This window comes from Gossypium arboreum, chromosome 2, assembly GCF_025698485.1.
Source record: "Gossypium arboreum isolate Shixiya-1 chromosome 2, ASM2569848v2, whole genome shotgun sequence".
NCBI lineage: Eukaryota > Viridiplantae > Streptophyta > Magnoliopsida > Malvales > Malvaceae > Gossypium > Gossypium arboreum.
The window spans coordinates 20,689,202-20,712,632 of NC_069071.1; the positions used below are offsets into that span (position 1 = coordinate 20,689,202).

A 23,431-nucleotide genomic window follows, 5' to 3' on the forward strand; every position below is an offset into this window, starting at 1 on the left:
CGTCGACCACTTCCGAGGTAAGTTTTAAGTGATCAAACGTTGAGTAAATTCAATCAAAATAGGACATAATGAGTTGAGTTAATAAGATATGATGTGGCCACGATATGTCTTAAACTCAAAAGGTAAGTTCATAAGTGTTTGGACTTGGAAATTTAAGAGCAAATTGTAATAATTTGCTTTGGACAGCAGCAGTAACGTGATTTTAGAAAATCACTATAAATTGTTGGCGTGGAATTATAGGCTGAATAAAATATGTAATCAAAGCTTAGTTAGTCTAGTTTCTTATAAAAGAGACCGTGGAAGCAAAGAAATTTTCTATAAAGAGATATTTAAAGTTGTGTGGGACTGTGTCAGAATGACTCCGAAATCCCCTGTTCTCTTTTTAGAAAATCATTATAATTTGTACAAAAATGGTTATAAGATAAAATTTATATGCTTAGACTCCTTAATGAGTCTAGTTTCAAATTAAATCAAATAGAACACATTTTGAATTCCGTACAATGAGAAATTTGATTCGTAGTGAAGAGTGGTCAGATTAGTCAAACAGTGAAACAGGGGAAACTTTAAGAAAAATCTGGTATTGATTGGCCAAACCAAAAATTCTGAAAATTTGTTGGATAAGATATGTATGAGTCTATTTTCAGGGAAAATTAACGTCACTTCATTTGGAGTTTTGTAGCTCCATTTACGAATAATTTAATGACTATTGCTCAGGAAAAACAGCTTGTGCTGAATTTGGGATTTTGTTGTAAACCTTAATAAAACCATTTGAGTTGCTTATAAGCTATCGATTAAACATTGGTAATCAAAGTACCAAATCCGTATTAAAGTGAAGCTATAAGCCACAAATGACTAGTATACCTAGTCAATTTTGTTATGATGAAATTGATGTACAAGATATATATATGTGATAAGGCCGAATGGCCAATGTGATGAATGTGAAAGTGTATATATGTGATAAGGCCGAATGGCCAATGTGATGAATGTGAAAGTATATATATGTGATAGGGCCGAGTGGCCAACGTGATGAATGTGAAAGTATATATATGTGATAGGGCCGAGTGGCCAACGTGATGAATGTGAAAGTGTATATATGTGATAGGGTCGAGTGACCAACGTGATGAATGTGAAAGTGTATATATGTGATACGGCCGAATGGCCAATGTGATGGATGTGAAAGTGTATAAATGTGATAAGTCCGTAAGGGCATTTGTGTCGAGACTATATCTCGGGTTAAAACCCCACAGGCTTTATGCGAGAATATTATCTGATTAATGTCCGTAGGCTTCCGTGCTCGTACTATATCCGAGCTTTAAAGACCCGACGGCTAAATGCTAGGATTCAAGTAAGACTTTGATATTGAGTATCGCATTAAGTTACCATCAAATAAGTATTATGTATTTAAGATGTTCAGTACGTATTACTTACTCATCGGTGGAGTGATTTGAGGTGAATTATCGATTATCAAAGAGGTAGGTAAATGTGATTAATATTATAACTCCAAATATGAGAATGATCTAATTGGTAATGGTATGTTTGTATAATAAAGTATGCGATGAAATATTCTTATGTATTAGTGCATATTCTGCCCAAAAGCCTTATGATTTGAGTATGGGTTGGGTTGAGCTAGATGTGCCAGTACAAGGTAAGGATTATGATTTGTAAGCTTACGTACATGTGATAAGGAATATGTTTGGTTCTTTATGTGCCTATGGTAATTTTGTACTTGTCATGTTGAAATACTTAAAAGTATGGATGTGATTATGAACAAGTGGAAATGATTATTGAAAGTTGAAAATCGATGAAGAATGTGCTTTGGAAATATTTGACCATCTAGGTCATTATTATTCGAAAGTATATATGTGGCAGCCAAGTGTTGCGTTTAATGATATTATAGATCGAGATGAAGCCCTAGATTAACTTCATCGAACAGTTGAAATGAATGACCAATGATAGTGATTGAGAACACTTTGTTTTGCTTAAAACCTACTAAGCATTAAATGCTTACTCCGTTCTTTGAATCTCTGTTTTATAGATTTTGGTTCGTCAGCTATCAGACTCGGGATTATTGAAGTCAAAGTCGCCCACAATATCAAAGCCCTTTTGGTACACTTTTGGTTGAACTCTGAAAATGGCATGTATAGGACTACCCTTTTTGTTGTTGGTCATGTACCCTTCGGTTTTGTGTAAATTTGGATAGCCATGCGAAAATGGCTTAAATATACTTTGATCATAGCATTAAAATCGTTTTGTATGTTGTTTGTCGAGAGGTATGGAAATGTTGGTAATGGTTAGCCATGGGAATGGTCATTCATGATCACTTTTGGTATATGTATGACAAACTCTAGTTGATCCATGGAGGATCATGAAATAGGTAAAGTTTACCTTAAAAATAGATGCTGATAGCAGCAGTGACGTGAATGTGAAAAATCACTAAAAATAGTAGGAATGGAATTAAATAGTTAATAAATTATGTAATCGAACCTTGATGAATCTATTTTCATAGGAAAGTAACAAAACGATCATATGAACAGTATGTTAAGAGATATTTAAGTTTTCGTGAGACAGGGCCAGAACGGTTTCTGGATTCCCTGTTCCGACTTTAGAAATTCATTATAAATTAACCAGAGATAATTAGAAGTCATGCCATATATGTACAGATTCCTTTTCGAGTCTAGTTTCTATAGAAACAAACGGCATCAGTATTGAATCCCAGTACAGGGAGATATCCAAGTTGTAATGCGCAAAGGTCAGTGTAGTCGAACCCTGAAACAGGGGAGACTTTAACTAATAAACTGTACTAATTGGCTCAACCAAAAATTCTAGAAAAAATTCTGTAGATGGACATGTGAGTCTAGTTTCAGGAAAAAATTACGGAACTGATTTTTGAGCTTTGGAACTCAAGATATGATTTTTAAGGTGACAGTGACGCAGTTAGCCAACTGCCTGGAAATTTTTAAAAGTGGACTGTGTAAGTAAATTAATTAAGTCGGTTAGCACCTTGTGTTCGACTCCGACAACGGTCTCGGGTACGGGGTTTTACATTCGATGTGGAGCTCTAGAACATTTTGTAAGAGATTGTTCTGAACCTATTGAGCAAGAGAATGTACAAAATCCGAGACCGAGCAACACCTCAGCTAGAGGTAGACCTTCCAGAAATACAGGAAATGCAAGTGGTGGTCAAAGAGCTACTAGGGATACTGCTGTTAGATCTGACGACCCTATGCTATCCGAGCTCGTGAGGAAGCCTCGTCTCTAGACGTGATTACTGGTACTTTTACTCTTTATGATACTTCTGTGATTGCATTGATAGACCCAGGATCAACGCATTCTTATATCTGTATGAATTTAGTGCACAGTAAGACTTTGCCTGTAGAGTTTACTGAATTCGTAATTAGAGTATCGAACCCCTTAGACATAAGTGTCTTGGTTGATAAAGTCTGCAAGAATTGCCCGTTATTGATTCAAGATATCTGTTTTCCTACTGATCTGATGCTTTTGCCTTTTGATGAATTTGATATAATTCTGAAAATGGACTGGTTAACTTTCCACAATGCTATTGTGAATTGCAAATGAAAAGTCATTGATTTAAGGTGTAAGGATGATGAGATAATTCGAATTGAGTCTAGTGATCTAAATGGACTACCAGCTGTGATATCTGCAATGAAAGCATGAAAATATGTGAAGAAAGGTTGTGAAGCCTACTTAGCTTATGTGTTAGACTTGAAAGTGAATGATAAGAAAGTTGAACTTGTGCCTCTTGTCTGTAAATTCTCTGATGTGTTTCCTGAAGAACTATCGGGTTTGCCTCTGATTCGAGAAGTCGAGTTTGGCATTGAATTAGTACCTGGTACTAATCCGATTTCGATAGCTCCGTATAGAATGGCTCCGATCGAGTTAAAGGAATTAAAATCTCAGTTACAAGAATTGACCGATCGAGGATTTGCTAGATCGAGCTTTTCACCATGGGGTGCTCCTGTTCTGTTTGTGAAAAAGAAAGATGGCACAATGAGAATGTGTATTGATTATTGTCAGCTTAAAAAAGTGACTATAAAGAAAAAATATCCTCTGCCCAGAATTGATGACTTATTCGATTAGTTGAAAGGTGCTACTATTCAAAGATAAATCTGAGATCGGGTTACTATCAGCTGCGAGTAAAGGACTCTGACATTCCGTAAACTACTTTCAGAACGAGGTACGGGCATTATGAATTTTTAGTTATGCCTTTTGGATTAACGAATACACCTGCTGTCTTTATGGATTTAATGAATAGAATTTTCAGGCTGTATCTAGATCAATTTGTTGTTGTATTCATTGATGATATATTGATTTATTCACGTGATGAAATTGAGCATGTCGAACATCTGAGAATAGTGCTACAGACTCTGCAAGATAAATAGTTGTATGCAAAGTTCAGTAAATGTGAATTCTGGTTGCGAGAAGTTGGTTTACTGGGTCATATTGTATCATCCTCCGGTATCCGAGTTGATTCGAGCAAAATTTCAGCTATTTTGGGTTGGAAACCTCCGAGGAATGTATCTGAAGTCTGTAGTTTTCTGGGACTTGCTGGTTACAATAGAAGATTCGTAAAAGGTTTCTCAATGATTGCAACTCTGTTGACAAAACTACTCCAAAAAGATGTGAAGTTTGAGTGGTCTGAAAAGTGTCAGAACAACTTAGATCAGTTGAAAGCTTTATTGACTGAAGCTTCGGTTTTAGTACAACCTGAATTGGGTAAAGAATTTGTGATTTATAGTGATGCTTCGTTGATTGGTTTGGGATGTGTTCTAATGCAAGAAGGAAAAGTTGTTGCTTATGCTTCGAGACAGTTGAAGCCGCATGAGTAGAACTATCCAACACACGACCTCGAGTTAGCTGCTATTGTGTTTGCCTTGAAGATCTGGCGTCACTTTTTGTTTGGTGAGAAATGTCACGTGTTTTTTGATCAAAAAAGTCTGAAGTATTTAATGAAGCAAAAAAGATTGAATCTGTGACAGAGAAGATGGTTAGAACTGTTAAAAGATTACGAGCTGGTTATTGATTATCATCCGGGCAAAGCAAATGTGGTAGCAGATGCTCTGAGTCAAAAATCATTGTCTGCGTTGCGTGCGATGAATACTCATTTAGTTTTGTCTAATGATGGTTCAGTTTTAGCTGAATTAAAAGTAAGACATTTGTTCTTACAACAAATTATCAAAGCTCAGAAGGTTGATAATGAATTAATAGCAAAACGAGCTTAGTGTGATTCTGAATTTCGAGTTGATGTTGATGATTGTTTGAATTTTGAGTTGATGTTGATGATTGTTTGAGATTCAGAAATAGACTTTGTGTTCCGAGAAATCCGGATTTAATTCGGACGATTTTGAGTGAAGGTCACAGTGGTTGTTTATCTGTACATCTAGGTAGTACGAAAACGTATAATGATCTGAAGCAGCATTATTAGTGGTCCAGAATGAAAAGAGATATCTCTGATTTTGTTTCTAAATGTTTAATCTGTCAGAAAGTTAAAGCTGAACATTAGGTGCCATTAGGTTATTACAATTGATTATGATTTCGGAGTGGAAATGAGATTGAGTGACCATGAATTTTGTTTCAGGTTTGCCTCTGTCTCTGAGAAAGAAAGATGCAATTTGGGTTGTAGTTGATCGTTTGACAAAATCAGCTCATTTTATTCTGTTTTGATTTGATTACTCACTCGATAAATTAGCTGAGATATATATTTCTGATATCGTAAGACTGCATGGTGTACCATTGTCGATAGTGTCAGATAGAGACCCGAGATTTACATTGCGATTCTGGAAGAAATTGCAAGATGCTCTGGGTACTAAATTGCATTTTAGCACCACTTTTCATCTGCAAACAGATAGTGAATCTGAACGGATTATTTAGATACTCAAGTATATTTTGAGATGTTGCATTCTTGAGTTTGAAGGTATGTGGGAACAATATCTACCTTTGATTGAATTCGTTTATAATAATAGCTTTTAATCGAGCGTTAAAATGGCACCGTATGAAGCCTTATATGGTAGAAAGTGTAGAACTCCGTTATACTGGTCTGAGCTCAGTGAGAATAAGTTTTACGATATTGATATGATAAAATAAACAGAACAAAAAGTGAAAGTAATCTGAGATAGTCTGAAAGCTACCTCTGATAGTCAGAAATCTTATGCGGATTTAAAATGAAAAGATATCGAATTTAAGATCGGTGATAAAGTGTTTCTGAAAGTATCTCCGTTGAAGAAACTGTTCTGATTTGGTAAAAAGGGAAAGTTGAGTCCAACGTTCAACAGACCCTATGAAATCATCGAGCGAGTTGGACCGGTTGCTTATAGATTGAGGATACCATTTGAGTTAGAAAAGATACATAATATGTTTCATGTATCGATGCTTCGACGATACAGATCCGATCTTTCGCATATAATTTCCCCGTTTGATAATGAAATCCAATCTGATATGACTTATGAAGAAAAGCCGATCTGTATTTTAGCTCGTGAGGTTAAAGAATTATGAAATAAAAAAATTTCGTTAGTTAAAGTGATGTGGCATCGACACGGTGTTGAAGAGGCCATGTGGGAGTCTGAAGATCCTATGAGACAACAATATCCGAATCTGTTTAACGGTAAGATTTTCGGGGACAAAAATCTCTAAGGGGGGAGAGTTGTAACAGTCCGATTTAGACCCTAGTCGGAAAAGTGGTTTCGAGGCCATGTAACCGATTCTGAAAAATATTTTAATATTATTTTTTGTGTCTGTGATATGTGAATTTTTATCTACGAAGTTTCTGTGATTTAATTTGTTTGTTTCTGTGCTTAATTATGAAAAAGGATTTAATCGCATAAAAGGTGAAATTAGCATGCTACATGTTTAATGTATGTTTTTGAAATGCCTTTAGACTAATAGGTCCTTATGTGGTTATTTGACCATGTAATGTATTAAATGACTTTGTTGAACATTAGTAAATGGTTTATTAATGTTTAAATGCAAGGGTATTTTAGTAAAAGGTTTAATATATGTTGTTTGATAAAAACAAAACATAAATGGCCATGCAAAATTTACCTCTTGGCCGATTATGAAGGAGAAAAAAAAAACCATTAAAGCATTTTTAGATTCGGCACTTGCATGCTTAAATTGTAAATACATTCGAGTTTGGTTTTTGATAATTTCTACATTTTTGTGATCGTTGCTTCGTGTTCTTCAAAACCCATGTCTAAATTTCTGTTTCTGTTGAAGATTATGAAACGTGCCATTGATGATTACATTAGCTTTGTAATGTTTTTATATGGATTATGAAAGATATATATGAGATTATCATGCTTTGTTCTTAAATTTTTGATGAAATAGAGCTATTTGGCTAATTTGTGAAAATGAGGTTTTAAAGGACTAAATTGTGAATTAAATATGTTATTTGGGCTTGTATGAATGCTATGTATATTCGGCCAAGCTATAGTCTTGGTGAATTTTGCATATTTGTGATTTTGTGAAAATGGACTAAATTGTCAAAGTGTGAAAATGTAAGGGCTAAAATGCAAAGTGCCCTAAATATGTGTTTATGGATTATTTTGAATGAAATGAATGATTGAATGGTTGAATTTGAATTGTATTAGATCAAGAACAAAGAAAATCGGACTTAGATCGAGGGAAGCCCAAAATAGTCAAATAGTCGACTCGTTTCCGTCTGAAATTCATACGAGGTAAGTCAAATTACAATTATGTGGTAAATTGACTAAATTCTATGCATACAAACTGTAATTTTTATTGGACGGCCTTGAGAGCCTAATGAATAAATTTCGAGTAAACTCTAATAATATGCTAGTATCTGAAAAGCTCTGTATGTTTCTAAAAGAACGTTGACATTGATCTGAGATATCGTGTGAGACCGTGTCTGGGACACAGGCCTCGATTTGAGATTTACGTGTAAGACCATGTCTGGGACATAGGCATCGTATCTGATTTTGTGTAAGACCCTGTCTAGGACATAGGCATCGATACTGAATTACATGTAAGACCATGTCCGGGGCGTCGACATTGTACCTGTTTATGAGTATTTGTATCATTTTTGAACCGTATGATGATAGAGTACAATATATAGGAATGAATATATGAAATGTATAATCTATACAGGTACGTTTGTATCATACTAAATTTCTGAATTTGAAAGACTCTGTTTCTGAGAAATAATGAATGTGAAGTTTGTATGAAATCATGGAAATGAAACATGACATGAATACAAGCAAATGAGCATGGTTAGGCTTATGAACTATTCTGTGAAATGGCTATGAATTCTTGCTGTTGATTTGTACTTTATATGCTTTAATAGTTAAACCAATTGTATTTGGCTTACTAAGCTCTTTGTAGCTTACTCGTGTGATTTACATGCTTTTACGCTTATCGTAGCTATTGAAGGCTCAGGGATAGTCGAGGATTGTCACCTTACTATCGAACTCATTTTGGTACTTTTGAAAGTGTAAATATTTTTAAGTATGGCATGTATAGGCTAGAATGTATGTATTAAGCTTTGATATGTATATATGTTATGCCATGAGAGTTGGCTAGCAAATGGTATGTTTGTGCTTAGTTTTGGTAAATGGTTTGTGATGCCAAATTGTGTATGCTTGTAATGGTTATATGGCCTTGTATGTGGTGGTCATTTTGAAATATGCCAAGTTGAGGAAATAGTAAGTTTAAGCATGTTTTGAGTATGGAATTGGCTGAAAATTTTAGTATAAATGTTGTTTAATATTGCTTGTAGGAATGACCCAAAAAGGGGTGGCAAGTTGGCTTAAACCAAGCGTGCAGTGTGCCACACAGTCAGTGAACAGGGGCATGACTTGTGGCCGTGTATGCAAAGCAGTATCCTCTTAAGACCACACGATTAAGACACATGGGCGTGTCATATGGCCGTGGGCTTAAGTCAGTAGCTAGCTAAGTATCACACGGCGATGGCACACGGCCGTGTCTATTGGCCGCATGTAAAAGTCAGTATATAGACTCTGTTTTGGCACGGCTGGACCTCATGGGCGTGTCTGGTGCCCTTGTAAGGCACATGGCCTGATCACATGGGCGTGTGACCTCAACAGAGTTGAAAATTCTTTTTAAGTTTTGAAATTTCTAAATGTGTTCGGTTTAGTCCCGACCTTTTCTAAAAGCAGGTCTTAGGTCTTGGAGACCTCCATAACGGATGAATTGTTGAATTGCTTATGCATTAATATTATGTGATATCCGTGATTCTGTATTGATCTGTGATGTTCTATCTGTCTGGTAATGCCCCTTGCCTATTTCGGAGACGGGTGTGGGATAGGGGTGTTACACTCTATATATGAAATTGAAATGTAGCCAAATGGATAAGATATATGTGAAGTGGTTAGTGAACCATTACATGTTTTGGTTAGTCATGTAATTATTATGTGCAAACTTAATTTATATGATTGAGTTAACAGTTGTAATTGAATTGGGAAGAACGATTATATGTTCATTGATAAATAAGATAAGTGGAGTATTTAATGTGATTTTATGAATTTAAGAGTACAATGAATGTATATGAGATTGAGATTGTTAAATTCGGTTTAATAACATTGGTTTATAAATATTATTAAAAAGATTTATTTGTTTATGGCTTTCTAAGATTTCAAAGCTTACCCTGTGTGTTTTTCCTATGTCTATAGAGTTTTAAAGACTTGCTCGAGTTGAAAGTTGTTGGAAATGTCATCACAGTATCCGATTATCGCTTCGGTAAATAAAAACTTTAAGTTTTGGTTAGGTGGCATGTATAGGCTAGAGGTTTTTGGATATGTTTGGTAATGTATATATATAGCCATGTGATTTGGCTTGATTATGGTTGTGTATGTGAAGGAGTTTTTAGTATGAATTATGTGATGCAATGTTGTGTTTACTATGTGTTTTGGATAGCCAAGAGAGTTGGACAATTTGATAAGTTTTGTTTTGTGATTATTTGAGAATTTGGTAAGTTCATAATATGATATTGAGTGTTGTATATTAAGATTATAAACCATATGTTTAGGCCTGATTTTGGCTTATGATATGGCATAAATTGGTAAGGTTTATAAGCATAGAATTGGTTGGAAATGATATATCATGAATGGTCTATATTTTGATTGTGAATTTGGTATGAAAAGTTGTGATTTTGGATGCGTAGGTTTGACCCTTAATGGGTGGAAAATTTGCCTTACAAATGGCTTATATTTTCCCACAGATTGAGCACACGGGCGTGTGTCTTGACCATGTCCTTCAATGTTTCTTTTAGAAGCAAGTCAGTCTCAGGCATTGCCTAGGCACATGGGCGTGTCTGGTGGTCATGTGAGGAATACAGCCTTAGCACATGGGCGTGTGTGGCCATTTCGAAGGGTACACGGGCTAGATACACGGGTGTATGGTCAGTTCTATGACCCAAGTCAGTTTTGACCACGACGAAGACACACGGGTGTGTCTTGTGGCCGTGTGGTTAAGTTAGTATGTATGATTATGCTCTGTTTGGCCATGGCTCAGACACACGGGCGTGTCTAATGCTGTGTTAGGTACACGGCCTGTTCACGTGGGCATGTGACCTCTGTAACTTTGAAAAATGTTTAAATTTTGAAAAATTCTGTCTGAGCTCGGTTTAGTCCAAACCCCTTTCTAAAGTATGATTAAGGTTTCGAAGACCTATATGAGGGACTTTATAATGATGTTTGACTATATTGTAGATAATGTTATTAAATTGTTTGTAAGATATTCCGATTTGTCTGGTAATGCCTTTAACCTTACTCTGGCGACGGATACGGGTTAGGGGTGTTATTCAAGTTCCACACTTTCACAAGGCAAAGTAGCACGATAGCTTCTGGACGCTCAAAAGTACCATGAATGTTTTTGAAACTAATGTTGCTTAGTTTAACTTTTTGTTTCTTCTTGCATTAAAAAAATAATGATTCAATGACCGATTAACTCTTTTTGCTCTTTTAGGAATTTGATAAATATGTACATACATTATTTTGCATTTGTTCCATGTGTAATATTTCTGATCAATTATAATAGGAGAACTGACATTGGTCACGGTAGTATCCTCAAAGTGAATGTTCGAACAAGTGCCAGGTTCAGCACCAGGCCAACTTTTGATTCTAACACCATTGGAAGTATTAGCCATGGTGCAGTTTTTTACTGTAACTGTATCAACGGGTTCTTCATTTTTAAACAATCCGAGACTACCAATACCGATACCATGTCCTGGTCCACAAGTTACTCCATTGATAACCAAATTTTTGGAACCATCCCCAATTGAAACACAGTCATCACCAGTTTTTATCTCTGAGTTAAGAACATTGACCCCATTTGATCTCCCAATGTGAATCCCATCTATGTTTAGGCTTTCGTCAGGTGCAGATACAGTGAAATGTTCGAAAGTAATGTTTTTGCATCCTAGAACATTAACGTGGAACTACTTGCTGTTTTTGGTAGTTATATCTTATATCATTGCGTTGGTTAAAAAATCAAACGTTAGAAATAATTATTACTTAATTCTATTTATAAAAACAAAAGTCATAACTTCTTAATAAGAAAATAACTTACAATAGGAAGTGAACCACAATAATCATGACCTTTGCAACCTTCCCTTTTATAAGCAATGGTTCCTTGTGTAACACCCGAAACCCGGCCTAGACGTTATGGCCGAATCTGACGTGCCACATTGGAGTTGAAAACCCACGTTCTGTTTTAGTGTTTTAAAACCATACATTTTATTGAGTTAACAAAGTGTATGGAAGTGGGCACCGGTAGGTATCCGAGACAGAGGAGGTGAGCCATGAAGGCGCTAAGTACCAAGCTCTTTAATTGGATCCAATCCTAGACATGCCCACAACCATAGCCACACTTTGTTATATCGAGTTTAAATTTGTTTAAGTGGGCGTCTTTGATTAACCGATGAATCGTGGTGTTGAGATAATTTGAAAACAAGTATCATTTTGAAAACACGTCCTAAGTCTAGCCCATTTGAATAATTATTAACCAATTTTAAAGTTATTAAAATTAAAATAATCCCAAAAGAAATAAAAGAAAAGTAAAAATTGGCCTTATTACAACCCAAAAATAAATAATAGTTAAAGGAAATTGAATGGAAACCAACACTTTATTTAAAGCCCAAGGCGATCACCGTGGCCACTCTGAATCCCTCCGCCCAAGTCCCCACATCAAGGCTCACCTGCAAGGTTAAGGAAATGGGGGTGAGTTTGGAAACTCGATGTGCAACAAGCCCTTTTAGAGCCCAAAACAATAACGGCTGTTAGGTCTAAGCCCAAATCCAATCTCAATCATGCATTTGGTCAGTAGCCCTTTTCATATTTCATATTTCATAATCTTGGGCGAAGCCTTTTCATATTTCATGTTATTGGGCGAAGCCTTTCTTCAGAAACAGTATGGCCCTTAGGCCCATTTCAATGTCACATATAATTTCAATGAAAGAATGCAACCCATTTGGGAGACTACTCAACCCACCATCCGCTACTCTCCACCGTACCAACCAACACACCATGTGGGATTAACTCGACCCACCCCGCCAAACTCTCCAACGGCAAATAGTGCTTTATCATATAACCGAGGCCTAGCCTCTTTTAATAATCGGGCAAAAGCCCTTTTGATAAGCGGGGCATAAGCCCTTTTGATAATCGGGGCATAAGCCCTTTTGATAATCGGGCATAAGCCCTTTTCACTTCCTCCATCCATATAAAACCCAACCCAATGCATTTATGATTACCTCATGTGCATATCATACATATCATGTGCATAGCATACATTTCATGTGCATATCATACATACCATATTTATCAAAATCCCATGTATTAAAATCATACATAAACCCTAGGGGTATAATGGTTATTTTTACCTAGGGCAAAACGGTCATTTTCATATTATAAGGGTAATCTCGTAATTTTACCAAAATTAGGGTTTCCATGTTCATTAACGATTACTAACAATCCATGGGTGCAAACAATGATTCGGCCCATTTTTAGCGAAATCGAGTTATTGGGCCTAAAACCCTAATGGGCCCTACTTAGCCAATTTCGTCATCTAGGCCCATTTAGCCTATATTCCATAACGGTTTTAATGGTCTTATCATGCCATATAACAGATTTCGTTTTCTACCAATTTTTACCCAGATGGGCCCGAAGCCCAATGGGCCCCACTTGACCCCTCGAGGCCCAACTTACCAAGAACGCCAAAAATCACATTCTTACCGCTTCCATCGTTCTCGATCACCGTCTCATTGATTCTAACTAACTAGTGAGCGTTAACTTGCTCACAAGTCCTCGAAATGCCGAATTTCTGGCATTTCGACTTTTCGCATTTTATCGCTTTAAGCTATGAAAGGGTTCGTTACACACGATTTGCGATATTCCTTGACGAGATCTCCTACACGATTTCTCCTATAATCAATTGTTAAATAGATCAGCTCGCAATAATTGAACCAAATTAAGAACTTTCCAATATTAGCACTTACACATTCGACCACCATCCATAATGGCCTTAGGCACCTTACCTTTGTCGCGATTGACGACTAGGCCTAGCTACTCCGTCGATCCAAGCTACTCCAAATCGACACTACACCTTGCTGCTCATTCAATAAATAAACCAAAATATTAAAAGAAGACCCCATAGAGTCTATGCCCATATTCGCCATCTCCTAAACTTGGAGTTTGACTTTTGACCAAAGCTACACTAGGAATTGTTTAGAGTTTGAACACTTACCACGTCTTTCTCCTCTTGAATCCGGATGCCTAAAAGGTAAAGGAATCGAACGCCAACTATTGAGAAGGAAGAAAAGGTTGCTGGTCACAAAGAATCGGCACCCCTATCTTCATCGATTCGACTTTTTGCACTTCGGCAAAAATAGAGATAAGGGAAAACAATGGTGAATGAAAGGAAATAGTGGGCTGATTTGAAAGAAAGAAAAGGAAGAAAATTGAGTAGAAGGGAGGTAGATTCGGCTGGAAAAGAAAGAGAAAAAGCTACACCCCAAAGAACAAAATCGGCACAACTAAGACCCTAATGCCAAATTACTAACCTAATACCCTCTGCAAAAATCCCTCTCCAAACTCCCTTATTCGCCAACTCTATCTCCATATCACATCCCTAAAATCTCTCCCTTATCCCTCCTTAATTTATGCATTTGACTTGATCCAACTCTCTCCTCTTCAGAATCCACTCGGGTTCCAACACTTACCCTTCCCGCACAAAAATAAATACTCCTATTTGCCAACACAGGAATCGATCCTGGTCTTCCCCAACACTTACATGCCACCTTTAAAGCTCCCTAGTGGCGTCACTTAGCCACTTTGCGGAGGATCTTTTGTGATACACTTTACCCACAACTTAATATAAGGGCACCTAGCGAACCCCTAACTCCTAAGTCCAAAATTTAAAAATTCCACGGGTTTTGGCCAACTCATGGGCCTTCCATAAGCCCATTTACATACCCAAATTATGAATTCCATCATCACATACCAAATTTTAGAAATTTACTTAAAATATCGTGAATCGCGAAAAACCCGAAAATCGGACGTTACAACTTTACCCTCCTTAAAGAAATTTCGACCTTGAAATTTACTCGTCCAAACAGTTGAGGGTATCTGGCGACGCATTGCCTCTTGGTCTCCCGGTAGCTTCTTCCTTGCCATGGTTCCTCCAAAGTACCTTCACCAACGGATGACCTCCTTCTCAACACCTTGACATCACGATCAAGTATTTGCACAGTTCCTCTTCAAAGGTCAAATCGATTGTACCTCAATTTACGCAATCGCACGATATGAGTTGGGTCGAACGATATCGCCTTAGCATGGACACATGGAAGACATCGTGAATGCGATCCGATTCGAGGTAACTCTAGTGATAAGCCACCGCCCTATCCGCTTAATGATTCGGTGAGGCCCAATAAACCGTGGGCTCAACTTACCCTTCTTACCAAATCTCAAGATCTTCTTCCAAGGCGAAACTTTCAAAAGACCATGTCTCCTACCGCATATTCAATATCCTTACGCTTCAGATCGGCATAAGACTTTTGTCGATCCGCCGCCTCTTTAACCTCTTCCGATTACCTTAATCTTGTCTTGATGATCTGCTACCAACTCGGTCCAAGTATTTGCCTTTCCCCAATTCGCCCAACAAGTAGCCGAAGCGACACCTTCGCCCATATAGTGCCTCATAGGGAGCCATCTGAATACTTGCTTGATAACTGTTGTTATACGCGAACTCCGCTAAGGGCAAATGGTCCTCCCAGCTGCCTTTAAACTCAATAGCACAACCCCTCAACATATCCTCTAAAATCTGAATAACCCTCTCGATCGCCCATCCGATCGAGGGTGAAAAGCCGTCTTGAAATCCAATCGCGTTCCCAATGCCTCATGCAACTTCTGCCAAAACCGAGATGTAAACCTTGGGTCTCGGTCTGAAATTATTGATACTGGCACACCATGCAACCGTACTATTTCCGCCACATACAATCTGGCCAACTTCTGAAGTGAGTAATCAGTTTGGACAGGTATGAAATGAGTAGATTTCGTGAGTCTATCCACAATCACCCAAACCGAATCCTTCTTAGAAGGTGTCAACGGCAACCCACTTACAAAGTCCATAGTTACCCTTTCCCACTTCCAAAGTGGTATCTTTACCGACTGTAACAATCCCGAAGGTAGTTGATGCTCGGCCTTCACTTGTTGACATGTCAAACATCTTCCAACAAATTCGGTCACTTCTCGCTTAAACAGGCCACCAATATTGCTCTCGCAAGTCTCGATACAACTTACTCCCTCCTGGATGCATAGCACAAGGTCCATTATGTGCCTCTTTCAAAATCATCAATCTCAAGTCGGAGTCTTTCGGCATACAAATTCTTCCTCGAAAACAAAGAACTCCCTCACTATTTAACCCAAAGTCAGGGTTCTCCCCCTTCTCAACTTGCCGAAATCGAGCAACCAACGACTCGTCCTCCAACTGTTGCTTCTTAATCTGTTCTACCCAAGTCGGTCTCACCTGTAACTCTGCCAACAAACTCACATCGGCATACAAACTTAGACGAGCAAACATCGCCTTTAATTCCGCCACGACTCTTCGACTTAGCGCATCACCACGACATTCGCCTTACAGGTGGTACTCAATCGAGCAGTCATAGTCCTTAACAACTCTATCCACCTTCACCGCCTAAGATTCAGCTCCTTTTGAGTCGCAAGTACTTAAGACTCTTGTGATCCGTATAGATGATGCATTTCTCTCCATACGTAATGCCTCCATATCTTAAGTGCAAAGATTACCGCCAATTCCAAGTCATGCGTAGGGTAGTTCACCTCATGTGGCTTAAGGCGTCGTGAAGCATAGCGACCACTTTACCCTCTTGCATCAACACGCAGCCCAAACCTACATGTGACGCATCGTCAGTGCCGTGAAATCCTTACCGGACTCGGTGAATCAAAAGCGGCGCTTAGTCAAAACCTTGTTCAACTTCTCAAAAGCCTCTTGTCGCTTATCTCATCCAAACAAAAGGTGCTCCCTTCCTTATAAGTTTTGTTAACGGTCGCCATCACGTAAAATCCTTCCACGAATCTCCGATAATAACACGCCAACCCCGAAAACTTGAATCTCCGTTACCGACTTGGTAGCTTCCATTCAAGATTGCTTCAATCTTTGAGGGTCCACCTTGATCCCTTCAAGCAGACACAACATGCCCCAAGAAGGTAACTTCCTTCACCAAAACTCGCACTTACTAAACTTTGCATAAAGTTGCTTCTCCTTAACACTTGCGGATTACTACGAAGATGCTCATCATGCTTCTCTTCCGTTTCAATACACCAAGATATCATCAATAAAATGACTACAAACCGATCCAAGCATGGTGGAATACCCGATTCATCAAATCCATGAATGCTGCCGATGCATTAGTCAACCCAAATGGCATTACCAGAAACTCGTAATGACCGTATCGAGTCCTAAACGCCGTCTTATAAATATCCCCTCTTTAACTCTTAATTGATGATATCCCGACCAAGATCGATCTTAGAAAACACCGAGGCTCCTTTTAATTGGTCGAGCAGATCATCGATTCTTGGTAACGGATACTTGTTCTTGATAGTCGACTTATTCAACCGCCGATAGTCAATACACATTCGCATAGTCCCATCTTTCTTCTTCTGAACAGCACCGGTGCACCCCACGGAGAAACACTTGGTCTTATAAACCTCTATCCAAAGAGCTCTTGAATCGAGCTTTCAATTCTACCAACTCCTTTGGTGCCATCCGATAAGGCGAATGGACACAGAGTCGTTCCGGTAGTAAGTCGATTCCAAACTCGACTTCTCTGTTCGGGGTAATCCAAGAAGTTCATCCGAATACATCCGAAATTCCTTAATAGTCCTAACCGACTCCACCGTTATCTCCTCAAGTCCCGTTTGACTTACAAAGGCCAAGTCGCCTCACAACCTTTCCGGATCAACTTCTCTCTTAATGCCAAACAACATTGGATAAATAATCCTTCGTTCCCCTATGACCATTATCTCCTCATCTTCGACGCTTCTTAGTACCATCCTCTTTGCAGCACAATCCAACGTCGCCTTGTGCTTAGCTAACCAATCCATTCCCAAAATAAGATTAAAATCCCGAAATGGCGCTCCATCAAATCTCCTTCAAAGATTTTATCTTGTGTCACTAACAGATCGCCTAAAAATTTTATCTACCTTAACCGAATGTCCCAATGGACTTATTATCGATACCCCACTCACGGTCTTCTCAGGAAGCACATCCAAAGCCCCAGATACATCACAAGCAACATACGAGTGGGTGGAACCCACATCAATCAAAGCAAATGTAAGGCATGCTATGAATGAAGAACGTACAGTTATAACATCATAGCGTCACCCTCCTCACGACGTCGTGCAAAGATAAACCAACGCCGGTTGTCGAGCTTCAGCATGTCTAGCACCTCTGCCAGGTGCCCCATGTCCTCGTCCATTACCATTGCCACCTCTACCTTGCCCACGACCCCTCTGTGGTGGTGGTCCTCCTCGCCGTGGTTGGACATCCCTTTGCTCTGCCGCTAGCTCTGAGCCATCCTCCGAGGACACTCTCGAACTTATGCTCCTTTGACCCACATCGAAAACATGCTCCATTCGTTTCCAAGACTCCCCATATGCACCCTACCACAGTCCACGCAAGCAAGCTGCGGTCTATAAATATTCTTCGAACTGCTCGAACCGGTTCCTCCATCCTTGCTCTTTTAACACTTCGATTCGTGGCACTCGAGGGTCTCAAATCCCTCTTGAATGCTGGTCGATCCTTCTCACGATTCATCGCTCACTCACTTCACCTTCTCGGCTATCTTAGCCTTTTCTACCAATGCAGCAAAACTACGCTCCCTCCGTGGAGCTATCAATATCCTAAGCTCATCGCGGAGACCATCCTCGAAGCGGACATCGCTCATATTCGATTGCCACTATACCACTAGCATATCGACTCGGCCTCAAAAATTACGCCTCATACTGCTACGCCTTATCACCTTGAGTCGATTCAAGAATTCCTTTCGACGAGCATCCACATAGCTTGCTCCAACATACCTCCCTTTAAAGGCGCTTTGAACAATTCCCGTGTTACTTGCTCAATTGGGTTACTCTCCCTACGGTGATCCACCATCGGTATGCCTCGTCACGTAGCGAAATGACACGGCTCCTTTCGACTTTTGCTCTCTTGAGCGCCTAGGTCGCCCATGATCCGCTTCTGTTGCCTCTAGCCAATATTCGCCATATTCGGGCCACTCGGATACACCCTAAATACCTGCTGCTCGTTGGCCGGAGTCGCTCGATATAGACCCCTATTCACCGTCCCAAGACTAGCTCCAGCCACTCTTTTAAAACCCTTAACATGGCTTGGGATAAAGCGTCATCCCCGACCCGATCATAAGACCAGTCTCGTTGCTTGCGGCACGGTGGCTCCTCGGTGGCCTATGCCCCGAGGATGAAGATTCAGCTTGTACCCTTCCGCGACCACGTCCGCGGCCTCGTCCACGAGCTCCTCTAGTACTCATATCGAATTATCTGATTTACGAATTTTATGAAATTAGTATAACGTTCCACTATTTATTAAGAAAATGTCTTATGTAGATATAGCAGTTCAAGGATTATTTTCGTATCATCATAGCCTAGCTACAGTCTCATTCATATCGTTTACAGCTCTACCCTAGCTAAAGTCTCATAGTAGGGTCTCAGCACTATTCATAATATCATATCAATATCATATATTGTAAGGAAAATATACTTATAGACTTGGTGCCGGGGATTCAGTGCGCCACTTCTTTCTCCAAAAAAAAAACCATATTTTTGATTATCGAAAATAGAAATTCGAAAACTTTGATTTGAAAACTCCTTTATTTTGAACTCTTGATTAAAACAGAAGATGGTACCTTTTTAACATATATTTTCCATAAAACATCTTTAAAATGAACTTTTCGAAACCATTTCCAAAAATACCCTTCTTAGGCCTAAGTTTTCAAATAGATTTTCGGACCGATCCACGTAGAGTTGTTGCAACCTAGGCTCTGATACCACTAAATGTAACACCCCAAACCCGGCCCAGACGTTATGGCCGAATCTGACGTGCCACATTGGAGTTGAAAACCCACGTTCCGTTTTAGTGTTTTGAAACCATACATTTTATTGAGTTAACAAAGTGTATGGAAGCTGGGCACCAGGTAGGTATCCGAGACAGAGGAGGTGAGCCATGAAGGCTGCTTAAGTACCAAGCTCTTTAATTGGATCCAATCCTAGACATGCCCACAACCATAGCCACACTTTGTTATATCGAGTTTAAATTTGTTTAAGTGGACGTCTTTGATTAACCGATGAATCATGGTGTTGAGATAATTTGAAAACAAGTATCATTTTGAAAACACGTCCTAAGTCTAGCCCATTTGAATAATTATTAACCAATTTTAAAGTTATTAAAATTAAAATAATCCCGAAAAGAAATAAAAGAAAAGTTAAAATTGGCCTTATTACAACCCAAAAATAAATAATAGTTAAAGGAAATTGAATGAAACCAACACTTTATTTAAAGCCCAAGACGATCACCGTGGCCACTCTGAATCCCTCCTACCAAGTCCCCACATCAAGGCTCACCAAGGTTAAGGAAATGGGGGTGAGTTTGGAAACTCGATGTGCAACAAGCCCTTTCGAGCCCAAAACAATAACGGCTGTTGGGTCTAAGCGCAAATCCAATCTCAATCATGCATTTGGTAGTAGCCCTTTTCATATTTCATATTTCATATCTTGGGCAAGCCTTTTCATATTTCATATTCTTGGGCAAGCCTTTTCATATTTCATATTCTTGGGCGAAGCCTTTCAGAAACAGTATGGCCCTTAGGCCCATTTCAATGTCACATATAATTTCAATGAAAGAATGCAACCCATTTGGGGAGACTACTCAACCCACCATCCGCTACTCTCCACCCGTACCAACCAACACACCATGTGGGGATTAACTCGACCCACCCCGCCAAACTCTCCACTGGGCAGATAGCTGCTTTATCATATAACTGGAGGCCTAGCCTCTTTTAATAACTGGGGCAAAAGCCCTTTTGATAACTGGGGCATAAGCCCTTTTGATAACTGGGGCATAAGCCCTTTTGATAACTGGGGTATAAGCCCTTTTGATAACTGGGGCATAAGCCCTTTTTCACTTCCTCCATCCATATAAAAACCCAACCCAATGCATTTATGATTACCTCATGTGCATATCATACATATCATGTGCATAGCATACATTTCATGTGCATATCATACATACCATATTTATCAAAATCCCATGTATTAAAATCATACATAAACCCTAGGGGTATAATGGTCATTTTACCTAGGGCAAAACGGTCATTTTCATATTATAAGGCTAATCTCGTAATTTTACCAAAATTAGGGTTTCCATGTTCATTAACGATTACTAACAATCCATGGGTGCAAACAGTGATTCGGCCCATTTTAGCGAAATTGAGTTATTGGGCCTAAAACCCCTAATGGGCCCTACTTAGCCAATTTCGTCATCTAGGCCCATTTAGCCTATATTCCATAACGGTTTTAACGGTCTTATCATGCCATATAATGATTTCCATTTTCTACCAATTTTACCCAAATGGGCCCGAAAGCCCAATGGGCCCCACTTGACCCCTCGAGGCCCAACTTACCAAGAACGCCAAAAATCACATTCTTACTGTTTCCATCGTTCTCGATCACTGTCTCATCGATTCTAACTAACTAGTGAGCGTTAAGCTAGCTCATAAGTCCTCGAAATGCCGAATTTGGCATTTCGACTTTTCGAAGATTTTATCGCTTTAAGCTATGAAAGGGTTCGTTACACACCTGATTTGCGATATTCCTTGACGAGATCTCCTACACGATTTCTCCTATAATCAATTGTTAAATAGATCAGCTCGCAATAATTGAACCAAATTAAGAACTTTCCAATATTAGCACTTACACATTCGGCCACCATCCATAATGGCCTTAGGCACCTTACCTTTGTCGCGATTGACGACTAGGCCTAGCTACTCCGGCGATCCAAGCTACTCCAAATCGACACTACACCTTGCTGCTCCTTCAATAAATAAACCAAAAATATTAAAAGAAGACCCCATAGAGTCTATGCCCATATTCGCCATCTCCTAAACTTGGAGTTTGACTTTTGACCAAAGCTACACTAGGAATTGTTTAGAGTTTGAACACTTACCACGTCTTTCTCCTCTTGAATACGAATGCCTAAAAGGTAAGGGAATCGAACGCCAACTATTGAGAAGGAAGAAAAAGGTTACTGGTCACAAAGAATCGGCACCCCCTATCTTCACTGATTCGGCTTTTTGCGGCACTTCGGCAAAAATAGAGATAAGGGAAAACAATGGTGAATGAAAGGAAATAGTGGGCTGATTTGAAAGAAAGAAAAGGAAGAAAATTGAGTAGAAGGGAGGTAGATTCGGCTGGAAAAGAAAGAGAAAAAACTACACCCCAAAGAACAAAATCGGCACAACTAAGACCCTAATGCCAAATTACTAACCTAATACCCCTCTGTAGAAAATCCCTCTCCAAACTCCCTTATTCGCCAACTCTATCTCCATATCACATCCCTAAAATCTCTCCCTTATCCCTTCTTAATTTATGCATTTGACTTGATCCAACTCTCTCTCTTACGTAATCCACTCGGGTTCCAACACTTACCCTTCCTGCACAAAAATAAATACTCCTATTTGCCAACACAGGAATCGATCCTGTGTCTTCCCCAACACTTACACGCCACCTTTAAAGCTCCCTAGTGGCGTCACTTAGCCACTTTGCGGAGGATCTTTTGTGATACACTTTACCCACAACTTAATATAAGGGCACTTAGCCAGAACCCCTAACTCCTAAGTCCAAAATTTAAAAATTCCACCGGGTTTTGGCCAACTCATGGGCCTTCCATAAGCCCATTTACATACCCAAATTATGAATTCCATCATCACATACCAAATTTTAGAAATTTACTTAAAATATCAGGAATCGCGAAAAACCCGAAAATCAGGATGTTACACCTTGGCCATTGAAAACTCCTCCGCCAGACAATTTGAAATTTTGAATTCTATTGAAGCCAGTCCATTTAGGCTCCTTGAAAGCACCAAGGTTTGTCGGAGCCTTCACAGTGCCTTCAACTTGAAGCTCAATAGGAGCCTTGCAAGGACCATCTAAGGTAGCTATACTTAAAAAATATATCCCCTTAGGAATCACAATTTTGACGGAGATGTCGAGGCACATGCTTCTTTCCAAGCATCCAACAATGGCTAAAACTAAAGGAAAAAAAATAAAAAAGATACATATAAAGATAAGAGATTTGGAAAATAGTTATGTATACTTTTATCTGATGACTATAAAGTTATATGATATTTTGCTTACCTTACTCAGATTTGTTTTCTCGTTTGCCTTTGCACCAAACTTTGCAACATAACACCACCAACTCCTCCTCATTGACCTTCAACGGATGATATGGACAAAAGTACTAGTATTAACATGGATAAAACAAAATTAAATTGAATAGCCATACTTTATTTTTATTTACTTCAAAGAGAGAATGATTTCTTTCTTTTGTTTTGTTTCAAACCATCTTATATAGAGGGAGTAAGGCCAAATTACAAGCAACTAAACATTTTCTATTTTAATTAGCGTGGGTAAATAATATGACCAAGTTTTACTTACTATAATTAGCACTTCTTTTTCTTTTTGGAAGGAATTAACTCGTTAATTTGTCAAGAAACTTGATATAGTAAAAATAATTAACTAACACGCGACTTATATATAAATGAAAATGATGAATAAGATTGTCAACTTAGCTCGATTGGCATCGACATTGTTGCACATGCAGGAGACTGTGGGTTCGAGCATATTGAAGGGCATTAACG

The 23,431-nt window shown here is 38.8% G+C and overlaps 1 pseudogene; it reads right to left on the reverse strand.

Annotated features, from left to right (window-relative positions):
- Positions 1 to 23,074, reverse strand: part of LOC128284244 (polygalacturonase-like) — a 78,975-nt pseudogene extending 55,901 nt beyond the window's left edge.
- Between the last annotated feature and the right edge of the window lie 357 nt (positions 23,075 to 23,431).